General features: G+C 36.8%; 1 long non-coding RNA gene across 1 annotated transcript; it reads right to left on the bottom strand.

The window, feature by feature from the left end:
* Positions 1–2,975: 2,975 nt before the first annotated feature.
* Positions 2,976–6,608, bottom strand: LOC138441439 (uncharacterized). Its single transcript, XR_011257347.1, has 2 exons — positions 6,495–6,608; positions 2,976–5,294 (listed from the first exon to the last, which is right to left on the bottom strand). It is a non-coding gene; the product is annotated as an uncharacterized lncRNA (long non-coding RNA).
* Between the last annotated feature and the right edge of the window lie 12,542 nt (positions 6,609–19,150).

Genomic DNA, 19,150 nt, shown 5'->3' with positions numbered 1-19,150 from the left:
GTGTATTAATGTATATATGTTGTCCTGGTCTCCTAGTTTATCCCAACCCTCCACCCTCTCACTCTCCCCTTTAGTAACCATAAGCCTCTAGTTCTCTTTTGTAAATAGGTTAATTCCTATCATCTTTTTAGATTTTGCATATAAGGGCTTCCCTGGTGGCTCAGTGGGTAAAGCGTTTGCCTGCAATGCGGGAGACCTGGGTTCGAACCCTGGGTTAGGAAGATCCCCTGGAGAAGGAAATGGCACCCCACTCCAGTACTCTTGCCTGGAAAATCCCATGGATGGAGAAGCCTGGTAGGCTCCAGTCCAAGGGGCTGCAAAGAGTCAGACATGACTCAGCGACTTCACTTATAAGAGATATCAAATGATATTTCTCTTTTTGAACTTAACGTTCCTTTGTATGAGAATCTCTAGGGCCATCTATGTCAATGCAAATGGCAGTATTTCATTCTTTTTTAATGGCCAAGTAATATTCCATTGTATAGAGGTACCCCATTTTCTTTATCCATTCTTTTGTTGATGGACATTTAGGAGGCTTCTATGTCTGGGCTATTGTAAACAGTGCTGCAACGAACCTGGGAGTGCTTGCATCTTTTTGAATACAGGTTTTCCTTCCAGATGTATAGTTCTATTTATAGATTTTTAAGGACCCTCCATACTGTTCTCCATAAATGGTATGCCCATTTATGCTCCCTCCAACAGTGTATGGGGCTCCCTTTTCTCCACACCCTCTCCAGCATTTATTGTTTGCAGATTTTTTGACGATGGCCATTCTGACCTGTGTGATGAATATCTCATTGTAGTTCTAATTTCCATCTCTCTGATAATTAGTGGTGGTGAGCATCTTTTCATGTGCTGTTGGCCATTTGTATGTCTTAGGAGAAATGTCTGTTCAGATTTTTGGACCACTGTTGAATTGTGTTGTTGGCTTCCTTTATCTATTCTGGATATTAAACCCAAAGCAGGTCTATGGTTTGCAAACATTTTCTGCCATTATCTAGGCTGTCATCTCACTCTCCTGAGAATGTCCTGTGACACAAGAAAGTTTTTAATTTTTTTTGAGGACCAGTGTATCTAATTTTGTCTTCTATGCCTTTGGTGTCATATTTTAGGACCCATGACTGAAGCCAAGGTCATGGAAATCTGTGTCTGTGTTTGTGTGTGTGTCTGTGTGTCTGTGTGTGTGTGTGTGTGTCTGTGTGTGTCTGTGTGTCTGTGTTTTCATCTGTAGTTCTTAGCTTAGCCTGAGGATTTGTTTCTGGTTTCCAAGTCAATTCCATGGTATGTATGCCTATGAGAATGCAGTAACATTTCTGCAAGATTATCTTGGCCATTGAGGATCTGTTGGAATTTCATATTTTCATATGAATAATAGCATTTTTTTCCCAATTCAAAAAACAACAGAAGAAAGCAAACTCTGAGCCTGAATGGGAATTGTGCATATTGTTCTGTATAGTACTGTTATTTGAACAATATTAAGTGTTCTAATCTTCACACTTGGGCTGTATTTCATTTATTTAGGTCTTCTGTCACTTAAGCAATGCTTTAGAGTTTTCAGAGTAGAAGTCTTTCACCTCCTTGTTTGAATTCTGAAATATTTTATATTATTTTTTAATTTTTAATAGCATATAACTGACTAACACTGTTGTAAATTTTAGGTGTACAGCAGCTGAAGTCAATAAGTAAATAAACACCAATAAGTGAATCAGTTATACATATACATATGTATCACTCTGTTTTACATTCTTTTCCTATATAAGTTAATACAGAATATTGAGGTAGAGTTCCCCGTGCTTTACGGTAGGTACTTGTTAGTTATTTATTATATATAATAGTGTATATATGTTGATCCCAATTTCCTAGTTTATTCCTTCTGTCCGTCGCTCCAAATCTTTGTTGTGACGAGACAAAGAACCGAGGAACATACACTCACATGACACTTCTCTCCACACTCTCAATTGTCCCATTAGTAGCCATAGGTATGCTTTCTATATCTGTGCCTCGATTTTTCTTTTGTAAATAAGCTCATATGTGTCATCTTTTTAGATTCTGCATATGACATATCAAATGATACTTCTCTTTTCTATCTAATGTTCCTCTGTATGAGAATCTCTAGGTCTATCCATGTTGCTGCACATGGCTCTATTTCATTTATTTATTTATTTTTACTTTTAACTGCTTATTAGAGTATAGCTAATTAACAATGTTGTGATAGTTTCAAGTGGTCAGCAAAGGGACTCAGCCATATATATACATGTGTCTGTTCTTCCTCAAACTCCCCTTCCATCCAGGCTGCCCCAAAACATTGAGCAGAGTTCCCTATGCTATACCTTGCTGGTTATCCATTTTAAACACAGCAGTATCTACATGTCAATCCTAAACTCCCTAACTATCTGTTCTCCCCATACTTCACCCCTGGCAACCATAAGTTCATTCTCTGCATCTGTGAATGTATTTCTGTTTTGTAAATAAGTTTACTTATATGCCTTCTTTTTTGATTACTCATAGAGGGGAGGTCATTCGATAGGGCTGATGACCCTAATTGCTCCGTACTAAGGGGACAACAGGGCTGATGACCCTAGTTACTCGGAGGGGGCACCACCTGCCGGGGTCCAGCCCCGGTGGATCCAGGGTAATTCGAAGGGGAGACGGAATTGGCGACCTAGGAAAAAACTTATTTAATTACAGATATATAGAGAGATTAGAAATGGATAGTGTAGTAGGAAAATTAGTGGAGAAAAAGAGGCTGAATAACTTGGTTTACGTGGAATACCAATAAAATTCCAAGACAAGGAATTTGCACCATCTACGTTGGGCCACCGGCACCACTTGAATATCGGAAGGTGCCCCTCCTTGGGCTCCTTCTCACGTGGAACTTAAAAGCCGGGGCAGGTAAGTAGACGTGGTGAGTACCCGCGCTCCAGATGGGAATTCAGCCAGAAGGGGAAAGAAAGAACAACATGGGGGAATCAGTCTTTCCAGAAACTGATCTGATTTCTTTATTTTTTATGTTTGCTTATATACCTTTTGTTACACATAGAGACAAATGGAAATTTTAAAGTCATGCGGGGATCAGCAGTCCTGACCTTTATCAAAATCAGGTGCTTCACATAAATGTATTAAAAAAAGGTCTTAGGGGTTTTGCATCATTTTCGGGCCATGAGGCCTGCTGACATTTTATGATCCTTTCTTTCTGATAACCAAAAAACTTATTTTTTCCAAGGGTGTTTTTTCTTAAACCAGGCACCACCCTCTGAAGGTATCAGATAAAGTTGCATTCCTATAGGGTGAGGGTGTAGTGGGTTACAACTAAGAAAGGAATTTATTTAACCTAAGGTTAACATGATTAATCTTAAAGGTTAATACTTATTTCTCCTATATGCTAGTTATATTCATTATAAGGGCAGGGAATATGGAGATTTAGCAGCAAACATCAGCCCAACAAATGAAAACCCTTCACCAATGTTCCCCGTAAGATCTATTTAGTCTTAAATTAGTGATAAAGTTACATTTTTGCATAGCAAGGACACAGTGATTTATAACAAAGTACAGTGATCTATAACAAAAGAGAAAATTCATTAACTCAACAAGTCTAGTATTGCTAACATCAAAAACTACTATATTTTCTTTTCTATATTCCAAATACATCAATATATTCCCAGGTGCCTAAGGATATGGAGGCCTGGCGGCAATCATTGACTCAACAATGAGAAAAGCCCTATGCTAATTAAGATTTTCAAAATACTCCAAACTCTCTGTGCTGTTTATGGTTGAGAGATAGTAAACAATCATGTGTGTAGTGGCAGGAGCATGGATAATCCTGTCACACAAGCTAGTCTGCCAGTAGAGAGGTTTGACCTGAGACACCCTTGTCATGCTGAGGAATTTTTATTGACTGGAGCTGCAAGTTTACTCCTTCTCCGAGAGAACCGGTGGGGAACAGCCCCCCATAAAGTCAGAGGTGTAGGCGAGAGCATGAAACAGTAAAGTAGGTAGACTCTGGTTTTGGGGATAGATGCTTGGGAACAGGGGGTTTCCTGAGGCTCGATCCCGCCCTTGCGTATGCCGAAGCGTCCTTCCTCATGACCTTTGCCATGGGCTGAGTTCCTCACGCTGGCTCCCGGCATTTCTCCTTCTCTATCTGACTTTTTTCACTCAGTATGGAAATCTCTAGGCCCATTAATGTTGCTGCAAATGGCATTATTTCTTTCTTTGTAATGGCTGAGTAATATTCCATTGTGCAGATGTACCACTGTTTCTTTATCCATTCTTCTGTTGATGGACTTTTAGGTAGCTTCCGTATCTCGGCTATTGTAAACTCTTCAGCAGTGAACCTTGGGGTGCATGTATCTTTTTAAATACTAATTTTTATTTCCAGATGTATGCCTTGCTATGAAACTGCTGAATTATATGGCCATCCTATCTATAGTTTTTTTTAAGGAATCTTCATACTGTTCTCAGTATTTGGTATACCCATTTTACATTCCCTCCAGCAGTATAGGAGGGTTGCCTTTTCTCTGCATCCTCTCCAGGAGTTATTGCTTGTAGATTTTTTGATGATGGCCATTCTGACCCATGTGAGGTGGTATATCATTATAGTTTTAATTTCTACTTTTCTAATAATTAGTGATGTTGAACATCTTTTCATGAGCGGCTGGATATTTTTATATGTTTCCTTTAAGAAATGTCTGTTTGGGTTTCTGGTCCATTTTTGAGTTGTGTTGCTGGAGGCCTTTACATATTCTGCATATTAAAACCGTAGCAGGCTAATGTTTGGAAACATCTTCTGCCCTTCGCTAGGCTGTATCTTCAATCCCATGAGAAGATTCAGTGATGCATGGAAATTTTTTCACTATGTTTTTGAAGGCCAATGTCTCTATTTTTCATTATTTTCTGTGCTTCTGGTCTGATACTTAAGGCACCATCATCAAATCTAAGGTCATGAAGATGTGCAGCTGTTTTTCCTTCTACAGTTCGATAGCTTAGCTCCAAAATTTCGGGCTTGATTCACCTAGTGTTAAGTTCCATGCGTGGTATGAAGTTAGGTCCACCCTCAAGGTTTTGCACTTGAGGTCTGGGTTCTGCAGTGCCATTTGTTGGATCTGTTCTTGGCCCAGTGACCAGCCTTAGCGCTTCTATCAGCAATCAAGTGAAAATAGAAGTTAGAATTTATTACTGGGTTCTCAAGTCTATTCCATGGTCTGTATGTCTCTGCTACTACAGGAACACACATTTGCAAGATAATTTTGTCTCTTTAGCATCCCTTGAATTCCATATGAAATAGGACCTTTTTCCTAATTCAGAAAAAAAAAAAGAAATGATGAGATTTAACAAGAATGATGAATCTCTATATTGGTCTGAATATTTTTGTTATTTGAACAATGCTAAACATTCTAATACTTAAACATGGCTTATTTTCCAATTACTTAGGTCTTCTTTAAGCAATGTTTCAGAGTTTTGAGGGTAGAAACCTTTCACCTCCTTGACTGAATTTTGAAATATTTTATATTATTCTTAATTTTTTTGAGTATAGTTGGTGTTCACTGTTGTATCATCTTCAGGCAACAAAGTGAATCAGTTAGACATACACATGCATTTACTCTGTTTTAGATTCTTTTCACATGGGAGTTAATACAGAATACTGAATGGAGTTCCCTATGCTATACAGTAGGTTCTTATTAATTATCTATTATGTAGAGAGTAGTAGGTATATGTTGATTCCTATCTCCTAGTTTATTCCTCCCAGCCTCCCCTCACTTTCTACTCTGGTAACTATAGGTTTGTTTATATATCTATGACTCTAATTCTTTTTTAAATAAGTTTATTTGTACCAAGTTTTTAGATTTTGCCTGTAAACATTATCATATGATATTTGTCATTTTTTTGTCTGACTTACATCACTGGCTATGAGAATCTCTAGGTCCAACCATGTTGTTGCAATGGTAATATTTCTCATTCTTATGGCTGAGTAATACTCCATTGTATGTATTACCACTTTTTCTTCTTTTAAAAATTTTTTTTATTGTTTAAATTATGAAAGTATGATAATACATTCACAAGAGACTTGGAAAATACACTACAAGGTTCTATATAAAGCCACCATATAGTATAGTTTTTTATCTAGACAAATTAAGATTTTTAGTTGGAGTTTCAATATCATACTCTCTATTTTAGATTCTGTATCCAGAGGATGCCATACAGTATTCCTTCCTCTCTGTTTGACTTCCTTCACTCGACATGAAAATCTCTAGGCCCATCTGTGTTGCTGCAAATTGCATTATTTCATTCTTTTTAGTGGCTAACTAAGATTCTGTTGTAGTGATGCATGGAAGGTTTTCTTTTTTTTGAAGGCCAGTGTGTCTATTTTTCATTGTTTTCTGTGCCTCTGGTCTGATATTTAAGGCACCATCTCTGAATCTGATGTGCAGCTGTTTTTTCTTCTGCTGTTCTATAGCTTAGCTCCAAAATTTAGGCCTTGATTGATCCTGCATTACCTTCTGTTTATTGTATGAGGTCAAGTCCACCCTCAAGGTTCAGCACATGCGGTCCAGGTTCTGCAGTGCCATTTGTTGGATCTGTTCTTTGCCCAGTGCCTAGGCTTAGCACTTCTATCAGAAATCAAGTGAAAATAGAAGAGAGGGTTTATTTTTGGGTTCTCATTCCCAGTTCTCATTCCATGGTCTGTACGTCTACACTAATGCAGTAACACACATTTTCCAAGACAGTTTTGGCTATCTGTCATCCCTTGAATTTCCATATGAATATTAGGATGTTTTTCCCAATTCTGAAAAGAAGAAACTCTGAGACCAAATAGGAATGAAATGTAAGCTCCATATTGATCTGAAGAGTATTGTTATTTGAACATTAGTCAGCATTCTAATATTTATACATGAGTTGTTTTCGAATTATTTAGGTCCTCTTTAAGCAATGTTTTAAAGTTTTCAGTGTAGAAGCCTTTCAACTCCTTGATTGAATTCTGAAATAGTTTCTATTATTTTTACCTTCTTATAGGAGTGTAGTTAGTGTCCAATGTTGTATTAGTTTCAGGCATACAGCAAAAGCAATCAGTTGGACATATACTGATATCCACTGTTTTAGACTCTCATCATATAGGGGTTAAGGCAGAGTACCGAATAGAGCTTCCTGTACTATAGAGTAGGTCCTTACCAGTTACTATTATACATAGAGTATTGTTTATATGTTGATCCCCTTCTCCTAAATTATCCCTCCTAGCCACCCCTCACTTTGCACTCTGGCAACTATAGGTTTGTTTTTATATCTATGACTCTAACTCTTTTTGTAAATAAGTTCATTTGTATAAACTTCTTAGATTTTGCCTATAAGCGATATCATATGATATTTGTCATTTTTTGTCTGACTTACACAACTGGCTATGAGAATCTCTCCGTCCAGCCATGTTGCTGCAATGATAGCATTTCACTCATTTTTATGGCTGAGTAATTCATTATTTAAATTATGAAAGTATAACACATTTACAAAACACAGAAAGTTCAGGACAAAGTTATATATCATTTCACTGTATAATTTTTTTTACTTAGATAAATTTTTTAGTTAGAGTTTCAATATCATACTCGCCAAAATTAGTAGAATGTGTATATACAGAGAAGTTGAAAGATATAGTAGACCTGGGAGCAATTATGAACCATTTCAACATAATTAAGATTTATACAATTTTCACACAGCAATAGGAGACAAATTCTATTCAAGTTCCCATCTACTGTAAACTAGGAGACACTGGAACATATCCAGGACATAAAACAAGGTGCAAAGATTGCATGGTCTGAAAGTACTGACATCATACAGAGTCTATTGTCTTATCACTGTAGAATTACATTAGAAATCAGTATCAAAAGATATTTGAAAATAACCCAAACATATTTTCAAGTGCAAAACGTGACATTTACCAAGAAAGGTCTTTGACTTAGCCAATGAAAGCCTCGATAAAGTTAGACTGAAAAATACACAGACGGCAATTGCAGGGAAGAAAGCATTTAAGTGAGAAATTAACAGCAAAATAAGTAAATATTAAGATCCTTTAAACAAAATCCCATGTAGTTAGAAATTAAATGTCCGTTTTTAAGTGATGGGTATATCTAAGAGGCCATAACAAGGAAAATTAGAAAATATTTGTAATAGAGTAAAAATGAAAGATAATTTGTTACAGTCTGTTGCATGCGACTGAAGCTGCTCAGTGCAACTAAATACAATGTGGAGTCTTGAGTGAGGTATGAAAACAAATAATGGACACTGGCATAAAATTTTGTGAAATTTGAACAAAATCGGTACTTTTTAGTTAATAATGCTGTATCACTTGTTAATTTCCTGGTGTGTGTGTGTGTGTGTTTTTTTTTTTACAACATAATATTTCTTTATATTCTCAAATTGGATTAGAAGTTTCAAGCCTCATTCAAATTTACTTTGAGTTTCTAAGATAATAAATTTTCTAGACTTTTAGCAGGAATACTAGATGCCAAAATGCATGGAACTATATCAAAGTTTTGAGTGCATATAAACTAGAAATAAATCTAACATTCTAGTCACAGTACATCAAACAAGTAGAACAAAATGTCACAAATTTTTATAATTAGGCAAAAATTCATAAATTTTATAAATATAAATATACATACTATACATATGTATTCAAATGCTTTTATTACTACATTTAATAAAGGCTCAGGAAAGAACAACAACAACGAAAATAGACAAATTGGAAAACAAACTGAATGAAACAGGAGTCCTGAATATGAAATAGAAGAAGTGAAATGAACTAGTTAAAAGTAAAAGATCATCACATAGTCCAGTTGTTTTTAAACGTGGCTGCTCATTAGAAACACATCTGAAGCTTCGGGAAAAAATAGTATTACCTGGGCATTTGTATTTCCCAAAATATTCCAAGATAATTCTGTAATGCATCTGAATTTTTTAATTTTATTTTTTAATATAGATTTATTTATTTTAATTGGAGGCTAATTACTTTACAATATTGTATTGGTTTTGCCATACATCAACATGAATCCGCCACAAGTGTACACATGTTCCCCATCCCTAACCCCCCTCCCTCCTCCCTCCCCATACCATCCCTCTGAGTCATCCCAGTGCACCAGCCCCAAGCATCCAGTATCATGCATCAAACCTGGACTGGTGATTCATTTCATATATGATATTATACATGTTTCAATGCCATTCTCCCAAATCATCCCACCCTCTCCCTCTCCCACAGAGTCCAAAAGACTGTTCTATACATCTGTGTCTCTTTTGCTGTCTCGCATACAGGGTTATTGTTACCATCTTTCTAAATTCCATATATATGTGTTAGTATACTGTATTGGCGTTTTTCTTTCTGGCTTACTTCACTCTGTATAATAGGCTCCAGTGTCATCCACCTCATTAGAACTGATTCAAATGTATTCTTTTTAATGGCTGAGTAATACTCCATTGTGTCTGTGTACCACAGCTTTCTTATCCATTCGTCTGCTGATGGACATCTAGGTTGTTTCCATGTCCTGGCTATTATAAACAGTGCTGCAATGAAAATTGGGGTACATGTGTCTCTTTCAATTCTGGTTTCCTCAGTATGTATGCCCAGCAGTGGGATTGCTGGGTCATAAGGCAGTTCTATTTGCAGTTTTTTAAGGAATCTCCACACTGTTCTCCATAGTGGCTGTACTAGTTTGCATTCCCACCAACAGTGTAAGAGGGTTCCCTTTTCTCCACACCCTCTCCAGCATTTATTGCTTGTAGACTTTTGGATTGCAGCCATTTTGACTGGCGTGAAATGGTACCTCATTGTGGTTTTGATTTGCATTTCTCTGATAATGAGTGATGTTGAGCATCTTTTCCTGTGTTTGTTAGCCATCTGTATGTCTTCTTTGGAGAAATGTCTATTTAGTTCTTTGGCCCATTTTTTGATTGGGTCGTTTATTTTTCTGGAATTGAGCTGCAGGAGTTGCTTGTATTTTTTTGAGACTAGTTGTTTGTCAGTTGCTTCATTTGCTATTATTTTCTCCCATTCTGAAGGCTGTCTTTTCACCTTGCTTATAGTTTCCTTTGTTGTGCAGAAGCTTTTAAGTTTAATTAGGTCCCATTTGTTTATTTTTGCTTTTATTTCCAATATTCTGGGAGGTGGGTCATAGAGGATCCTGCTGTGATTTACACTGGCGAGTGTTTTGTCTATGTTCTCCTCTAGGAGTTTTATAGTTTCTGGTCTTACGTTTAGATCTTTAATCCATTTTGAGTTTATTTCTGTGTATTGTGTTAGAAAGTGTTCTAGTTTCATTCTTTTACAAGTGGTTGACCAGTTTTCCCAGCACCATTTGTTAAAGAGATTGTCTTTAATCCATTGTATATTCTTGCCTCCTTTGTCAGAGATAAGGTGTCCATAGGTGCATGGATTTAACTCTGGGCTTTCTATTTTGTTCCATTGATCTATATTTCTGTCTTTGTGCCAGTACCATAGTGTCTTGATGATTGTGGGTTTGTAGCAGAGCCTGAAGTCAGGCAGGTTGATTTCTCCAGTTCCATTCTTCTTTCTCAAGATTGCTTTGGCTATTTTAAAAAGTGACTACAAGTTTTTCTATAAGTGAGTACAGCTTCTTCTTTACCCATTTGTCTGTTGAAAGATAATTAGGTTGCTTCAATGTCTTGGCTATTGTAAAGAGTGAAGTAGTGAAACTTGGGATGCATGTGTCTTTTCAAATAATGATTTTCTCTGGATACATGCCCTGGAATGGGATTGCTGTACCATATGGTACTTTTATATATGGTTTTTTTTTTTTTTTGAGGAATCTTCATATTCTTCTCCATCATAGTGGTTATTTACATTCCCACCAATAGTGTAGGAGAGTTCCCTTTTCTCCACACCCTCTCCAGCATTTATTGTCTTGAGATTTTCAGATGATGACCATTCTTAGCTCTGTGACATCGTATCTCATTATTGTTCTAGTTTACATTTCCCTAATAATTAGTGATGCTGAGCATCTCTCACTGTGCCTCTGGCCACTTTTATGTCTTTTTAGGAGAAACGTCTGTTTAGATTTTTGGACCACATGTGAATAGCTTTGTTGGCATCCTTTACACATTCTGGATTTTAAGCCCACAGCAGGCCTAAGGTTCGCAAACAGTTTCTGCCTCTCTCTAGGCTGTCCTTTCACTCTCCTGATAATGTCCTGTGATGCACGGAAGTTTTTCATTCTTTTGAGGACCAGTGTATCTAATTTTCATTGTTTTCTATACCTTTGGAGTCATGTTTTAGGACCCATAACCCAAGCCAATGTCATGGAGATGTGTGTCTATGTTTTCATCTGTGATTTTCAGCTTAATTTTAGGGTTTGTTTCTGGGTTCCAAGTGTATTCCATGGTTTGTATGTCTATGGGAATGCAGTAACATACTTTTGCAAGGTAATTTTGGCTCTTTGGTGTCCCTTGGAATTTCATATGAATATTAGAATTTATTCCCAATTTGAGAAACAACAGGAAAAAAAAAAAAAGAAACTCTGAGCTAAATAGGGATCAAATTAAATCTGTATTTGTTCTGGTGAGTATTGCTATTTTGGTATTAAGTGTTCTAATCTTCAGACATGGACTGTATTCTGTTTATTTCAGTTCAGTTCAGTTGCTCAGTCATGTCCTACTCTTTGTGACCCCATGAATCACAGCACATCAGGCCTCCCTGTCCATTACCATCTTCCAGAGTTCACTCAGACTCACATCCATCGACTCTGTGATGCCATCCAGCCATCTCATCCTCCGTCGTCCCCTTCTCCTCCTGCCCCCAGTCCCTCCCAGCATCAGAGTCTTTTCCAATGAGTCAATTCTTCGCATGAGGTGTCCAAAGTACTGGAGCTTCAGCTTTAGCATCATTCCTTCCAGAGAAATCCAAGGGCTGATCTCCTTCAGAATGGACTGGTTGGATCTCCTTGCAGTCCAAGGGACTCTCAAGAGTCTTCTCCAACACCACAGTTCAAAAGCATCAATTCTTCGGTGCTCAGCCTTCTTCACAGTCCAACTCTCACATCCATACATGACCACTGGAAAAACCATAGCCTTGACTAGATGGACCTTTGTTGGCAAAGTAATGTCTCTGCTTTTGAATATACTATCTAGGTTGGTCATAACTTTTCTTCCAAGGAGTAAGCACCTTTTAATTTCACGGCTGCAATCACCATCTGCAGTGATTTTGGAGCCCAGAAAAACAAAGTCTGACACTTTCTACTGTTTTCCCATCTATTTCCCATGAAGTGATGGGACCAGATGTCATGATCTTTGTTTTCTGAATGTTGAGCTTTAAGCCAACTTTTTCACTCTCCTCTTCCACTTTCATCAAGAGGCTTTTTAGCTCCTCTTCACTTTCTGCCCTAAGGGTGGTGTCATCTGCATATCTGAGGTTATTGATATTTCTCCCGGCATTCTTGATTCCAGCTTGTGTTTCTTTCAGTCCAGCACTTCTCATGATGTACTCTGCATAGAAGTTAAATAAGCAGGGTGACACTATACAGTCTTGACGTACTCCTTTTCCTATATGGAACCAGTCTATTGTTCCATGTCCAGTTCTAACTGTTGCTTCCTGACCTGCATACAGATTCCTCAAGAGGCAGGTTAGGTGGTCTGGTATTTAGGTCCTCTTTAATTTAAGCAGTGTTTTTAAAGTTTTCAGGGTAGAAGTCTTTGCCTCCTTGTTTGGCATCTGAAATACTTTTTATTATTTTTAAACTTCTATTGGAGTATAGTTGATTAACAATGTTGTATCAGTTTCAGGTGCACAGCCCCTGAACTGAAAAAGTGAATAAGCTTTGATAAGTACACCAGTTATACATATATCCACTTTGTTTAAATTCTTTTCTCCTGCAGGTTAGTACAGAAAATTGAGTAGAGTTCCCTGTGCTATATGGTAGGACCTTACTAATACATCTATAGTAGTCCATATATATTGCAGAAGGCAATGGCAACCCACTCCAGTGTTCTTGCCTGGAGATTGCCGGGACGGGGGAGCCTGGTGGGCTGCCATCTATGGGGTCGCACAGAGTTGGACACGACTGAAGCAACTTAGCAGCTTAGCAGCAGTCCATATATGTTGATCCCAGTCTTCTAACTTAGTCTTCCTTGCCACCCTCTCACTTTCCCCTTTATAGCCATAGATTTGTTTTCTATCTAAATGCCTCTCTATCTCTTTTGTAAATAAGTTCATTTGTATCATCTTTTTAGATTCTGCATGTAAGAGATCTCAAATGATATTTCTCTTTTCTGACTTAATGTTCCTTTTATAAGAAGTTCTAGGTCCATCCATGTTGTTCCAAATGGTAGTATCTAATTTATTTATTTATTGTTTTTAGTTTTAAACTTTTTATGTTATACTGAGTATAGCTGATTAACAATGTAGTGATAGTTTCAGGTGGACAGCAAAGGGACTTAGCCATACATAATATACATGTATCCATCCTCTCCCAAACTCCCTTCCTTTCCAGCCTGCCACATAATATTGAGCAGAATTCCCTATACTATACAGTAGGACTTTTGCTGGTTATCCATTTTAAATATAGCAGTGTGTACATGTCGATCCCAAACTCCCTAACTATCCCTTTGCCCTGTCCTTCTCCCCTAAGCAGCCATAGGTTCGTTCCATAAGTCTGTGAGTCTGCTTCTGTGTTGTAAATAAATTCGTTTGTATCCTTTCTTTTTAGATTCTGCATGCCAGGGATGTCATACAATATTTCTCCTTCTCAGTGGGACTTCCGTCACTCAGTATGAAAATCTCCAGGTCCATCCATGTTGCTGCAAATGGCGTTATTACATTCCGTTTAATGGTTTAGAAATATTCCATTGCATAGATGGACCGCTTTCTCTGTATCCATTCCTCTGTCAGTGGACACACAGATGGCTTTCATGTTGGCTGTTGTAAACAATGCTGCAGTGAACACTTCAATGAAAGTATTTTTTTCAAATACTGACTTTCCCCCCAGATGTAGGCCTAGTAGAAGGATTGCTGAATTATACAGTAATTCTACATAGAGGTTCTATATAGGTTCCTTTTTAAGGTTCTCTATATAGTTTCCTTTTTAAGGAACCTCCACACAGTTCTCCATAAATGGCGTACCCATTTACACTCCCTCCAGCAAGGTAGGGGGGCTCCTCTTTCTCTTCATCCTCTCTAGCAGTTATTGTTTGCAGATTTTTTGATGATGGCCATTCTGACCCTTGTGTGGTAGTATCTCACTGTAGTTTTAATTTCCATTTCTCTAATAATTAGTGGTGTTCAGCATTTTTTCATGTTCATTTGACCATTTGTATGTCTCCTTTGAGAAATGTCCTTTTGGGTTTTTGGTCCATTTTCAAATTACATTGTTGTTAGTCTTTTACATATTCTGCAGAGTAAATCCATTCAGGTTTATGGTTTGCAGACATTTTTGGTCCTTCTCTAGGTTGTCTTTTCACCCTCGTGAGAATGTCCTGTGATGCATGGAAAGTTTTCATCTTTTCCTTGAAGGCCACTGTATCTATACTTTGTTGTTGTTGTTGTATGCTGTGCCTCTGGTCTGACATTTAAGGCACCATCACCAAATCCAAGGTCATGGAGATGTGCAGTTGTTTTTTCTTCTACCGTTCTATAGCTTAGCTGCAAATATAAGGTCTTGATTCATCCTGAATTACCTTCTGTGTATGGTATGAGGTCAGGTCTACCCTCAAGATTCTGCATGTGAGGTCAGGGTTCTGCAGTGCCATTTGTTGGATCTGTTCTTTGTCCAGTGACCAGTCTTAGCACTTCTATCAGAAATCAAGTTAAAATAGAAGTGAGGGTTTGTCTCCGGGTTCTCAAGTCTATTCAATGGACTATATACCTATTCTAATGCAGAAACACACATCTGGGATAGTATTCTGAATCTTCAGCATCTCTTGGAATTCCATATGAATATTAACATGTTTTTGTCAATTTGTCAAAAAAAGTAAAGAAACTCTGAGACTGAATATGAATGAAATGAATCTGTATATTGGGCTAACTAGTATTGTTACTTGAACAATACTAAGCATTCTAATACTTAAACATGGATTGTTTTCCAATTACTTAGGTCTTCTGTAAGCAACGTTTTAGAGTTTTCAGGGTAGAAGACGTTCACCTCCTTGATGAACTCTGAAATATTTTATGTTATGTTTAAGTTTTTATTGGAGTATAGCTGTCGTTCAGCGTTGTATCAGCTTCAGACATACAGCTAGGTGAATCAATTAGACGTACATCTCTATCTACTCTGTTTTAGATTCTTTTCACAAAGGGGTCAAAGCAGAATCCTGAAGAGAGTTCCCTGTGCTGTATAATAGGTACTTATTAGTTACCTATTACATACAGAGTAGTGTGTATATATTCCCCCATCTCCTAATTTATCCTTCCAAGTACCACACACTTTCCACTCTGGTAACTATACATTTGTTTTCTATACCTCTGACTCTATTTCTTTTTATTCATTTGTACCAACTTTTTAGATTTTGCATATAAGCAATATCATATGATATCTGTCATTTTTTGTCTGACTTAGATCACTGGCTATGAGAATCTCTAGTGCCATCCATATAGCTGCAAATGGTAGTTTTTCACTCATTTTTCTGGCTGAGTATTACCCCATTGTATGTATGTACCAGTGTTTTCTTTTTTAAAAAAGTTTTTTATTTTTAAATTATGAAAGTATGATAACACATTTATAAAAAACTTGGAAAATGCAGAACAAGTTTATATACAGTTCAACACATTATTACAATTATCTTTTAAGTAAATTAATATTTTTATTTGGAGTCTCAAGTCAGTCTCCCCAAAATTAATACAGTGAATATACAGAGAAGTAGAAGGATAGAGTAGATCTGGGAAATGCTACACACCAATTCAACATAATTAAGGTTTATCCAATTTTCAAACAACAGCATAATAAAAATTCTACTCAAGTTCCCATAGACTGTAAACTACAAGACACTGGATCATATCCAGGGACATAGCACAAGGGGTAAATATTTCATGGTCTGAAAGGTACTGAACTCGTAGAGAGCATGTTCTCTTATCACTGTAGAATTATGCTGGAAATGAATATCAAAAGATATTTGAAAGCAACCCACATATTTTCATATAAAACATGACATTTATCAGAGAGATCTTTGACTTAGCCATCCAAAGCCTCAATAAGGTTAGAGTGAGAAAAACAGAGGGTGATGGCAGAGAAGAAATCATTAAAATGAGAAATCAGTATCAAAATGTGAGTTAATATTAAAGATACTTTTATTAAGGAAACAATTCCATTCACCATTGCAACGAAAAGAATAAAATACTTAGGAATATATCTTCCTAAAGAAACTAAAGACCTATATATGGAAAACTATAAAACACTGATGAAAGAAATCAAAGAGGACACTAATAGATGGAGAAATATACCATGTTCATGGATTGGAAGAATCAATATAGTGAAAATGAGTATACTACCCAAAGCAATTTACAAATTCAATGCAATCCCTATCAAGCTACCAGCCACATTTTTCACAGAACTAGAACAAATAATTTCAAGATTTGTATGGAAATACAAAAAACCTCGAATAGCCAAAGCAATCTTGAGAAAGAAGAATGGAACTGGAGGAATCAACTTGCCTGACTTCAGGCTCTACTACAAAGCCACAGTCATCAAGACAGTATGGTACTGGCACAAAGACAGACATATAGATCAATGGAACAAAATAGAAAGCCCAGAGATAAATCCACACACATATGGACACCTTATCTTTGACAAAGGAGGCAAGAATATACAATGGAGTAAAGACAATCTCTTTAACAAGTGGTGCTGGGAAAACTGGTCAACCACTTGTAAAAGAATGAAACTAGATCACTTTCTAACACCGCACACAAAAATAAACTCAAAATGGATTAAAGATCTAAATGTAAGATCAGAAACTATAAAACTCCTAGAGGAGAACATAGGCAAAACACTCTCAGACATAAATCACAGCAGGATCCTCTATGATCCACCTCCCAGAATTCTGGAAATAAAAGCAAAAATAAACAAATGGGATCTAATTAAAATTAAAAGCTTCTGCACAACAAAGGAAAATATAAGCAAGGTGAAAAGACAGCCTTCTGAATGGGAGAAAATAATAGCAAATGAAGCAACTGACAAACAACTAATCTCAAAAATATACAAGCAACTTATGCAGCTCAACTCCAGAAAAATAAACCACCCAATCAAAAAATGGGCCAAAGAACTAAATAGACATTTCTCCAAAGAAGACATACGGATGGCTAACACACACATGAAAAGATGCTCAACATCACTCATTATTAGAGAAATGCAAATCAAAACCACAATGAGGTACCACTTCACACCAGTCAGAATGGCTGCGATCCAAAAATCTGCAAGCAATAAATGCTGGAGAGGGTGTGGAGAAAAGGGAACCCTCCTACACTGTTGGTGGGAATGCAAACTAGTACAGCCACTATGGAGAACAGTGTGGAGATTCCTTAAAAAATTGCAAATAGAACTACCTTATGACCCAGCAATCCCACTTCTGGGCATACACACTGAGGAAACCAGAACTGAAAGAGACACATGTACCCCAATGTTCATCGCAGCACTGTTTATAATAGCCAGGACATGGAAACAACCTAGATGTCCATCAGCAGATGAATGGATAAGAAAGCTGTGGCACATATACACAATGGAGTATTACTCAGCCGTTAAAAAGAATTCATTTGAATCAGTTCTGTTGAGATGGATGAAACTGGAGCCGATTATACAGAGTGAAGTAAGCCAGAAAGAAAAACACCAATACAGTATACTAACACATATATATGGAATTTAGGAAGATGGCAATGACGACCCTGTATGCAAGACAGGGAAAGAGACACAGATGTGTATAATGGACTTTTGGACTCAGAGGGAGAGGGAGAGGGTGGGATGATTTGGGAGAATGACATTCTAACATGTATACTATCATGTGAATTGAATCGCCAGTCTATGTCTGACGCAGGATGCAGCATTCTTGGGGCTGGTGCATGGGGATGACCCAGAAAGATGTTTTGGGGAGGGAGGTGGGAGGGGGGTTCATGTTTGAGAATGCATGTAAGAATTAAAGATTTTAAAATTTAAAAAAGAAAAAAAAAAGATTAAAAAAAATAAAAAAAATAAAAGCAAAAAAAAAAAATTAAAGATACTTTAAACAAAATCCAATGTATTTAGAAATTAAATGTCCAATCTTGAATAATGGCTGTATCTAAGAAGCCAAAACAAGGAAAATTAGAAAATATTTGTAATAAAATCAAAATGAAAAGAGAATTTATCAGAATTTGTTGCATCCAGCTGAAGGTGCAGCTAAATACAATGTGGAATCTTGATAAGGATTAAAACATATAATGGATACTGGCATAAAACTTTGTAATATTTGAACAAAATCTGTACTTTAGTTAATACTGTATCACTTATTTCCTTTTTTAAAACATCATATATCTTTATATTCTTAGAACTAGATTAGAAATTTCAAGTCTCATTCAAATTTTTTTAAATCACTAAGATAAATTTTTAGCACTAATACTAGATGCCAAAATACATGGAATTATATAAAGGTTCTGAGTTAATATAAATTAAAGTCTAGCATTCTAGCCATGTTGAGTCAAACAAGTATAATCAAAATGTCAAAAAAAAATTTAGCTAGGCAAAAATTCATGAATTTAAATATATATATATCCATTTTATTATACATACTGTATCTGTATTTGTATACAAAAACTTTATTACCACACTTGATAAATGCTTGAGAAAAAGCAACAACACAAAAAGAGACAGAGAAATTGGAAAACATAAAGTAAATGAAATGGGAGCACTGAACATGAAATAGAAAAAGCGAAACAAACTAGACAAAGGTGAATGACCAGCATGCGGTCCAGAAGCCTTTCAACATGGCTGCCATTAGAAACACTGCCTTGGAGGAAAACAGCTTTACCTGAGCATTCGCATTTTTCAAAATATTCCAAGATAATTCTGTTCTGTGTCTTGACTTTAAAAAGCGATCACAAGTTTTCCTGTTGAGTATCGCTTCTTCTTCACTTGTCTGTCGACAGAAACCTAGGTGACCTCCATGTCTTGGCTATTGTGAATAGCATTGCAGTGAGCCGTGG

This window comes from Ovis canadensis, chromosome 5, assembly GCF_042477335.2.
Source record: "Ovis canadensis isolate MfBH-ARS-UI-01 breed Bighorn chromosome 5, ARS-UI_OviCan_v2, whole genome shotgun sequence".
In the NCBI taxonomy this organism is placed as follows: domain Eukaryota; kingdom Metazoa; phylum Chordata; class Mammalia; order Artiodactyla; family Bovidae; genus Ovis; species Ovis canadensis.
Note: the sequence above shows the minus strand (reverse complement) of the source record. Positions and strands in the feature narration are given on the sequence as shown.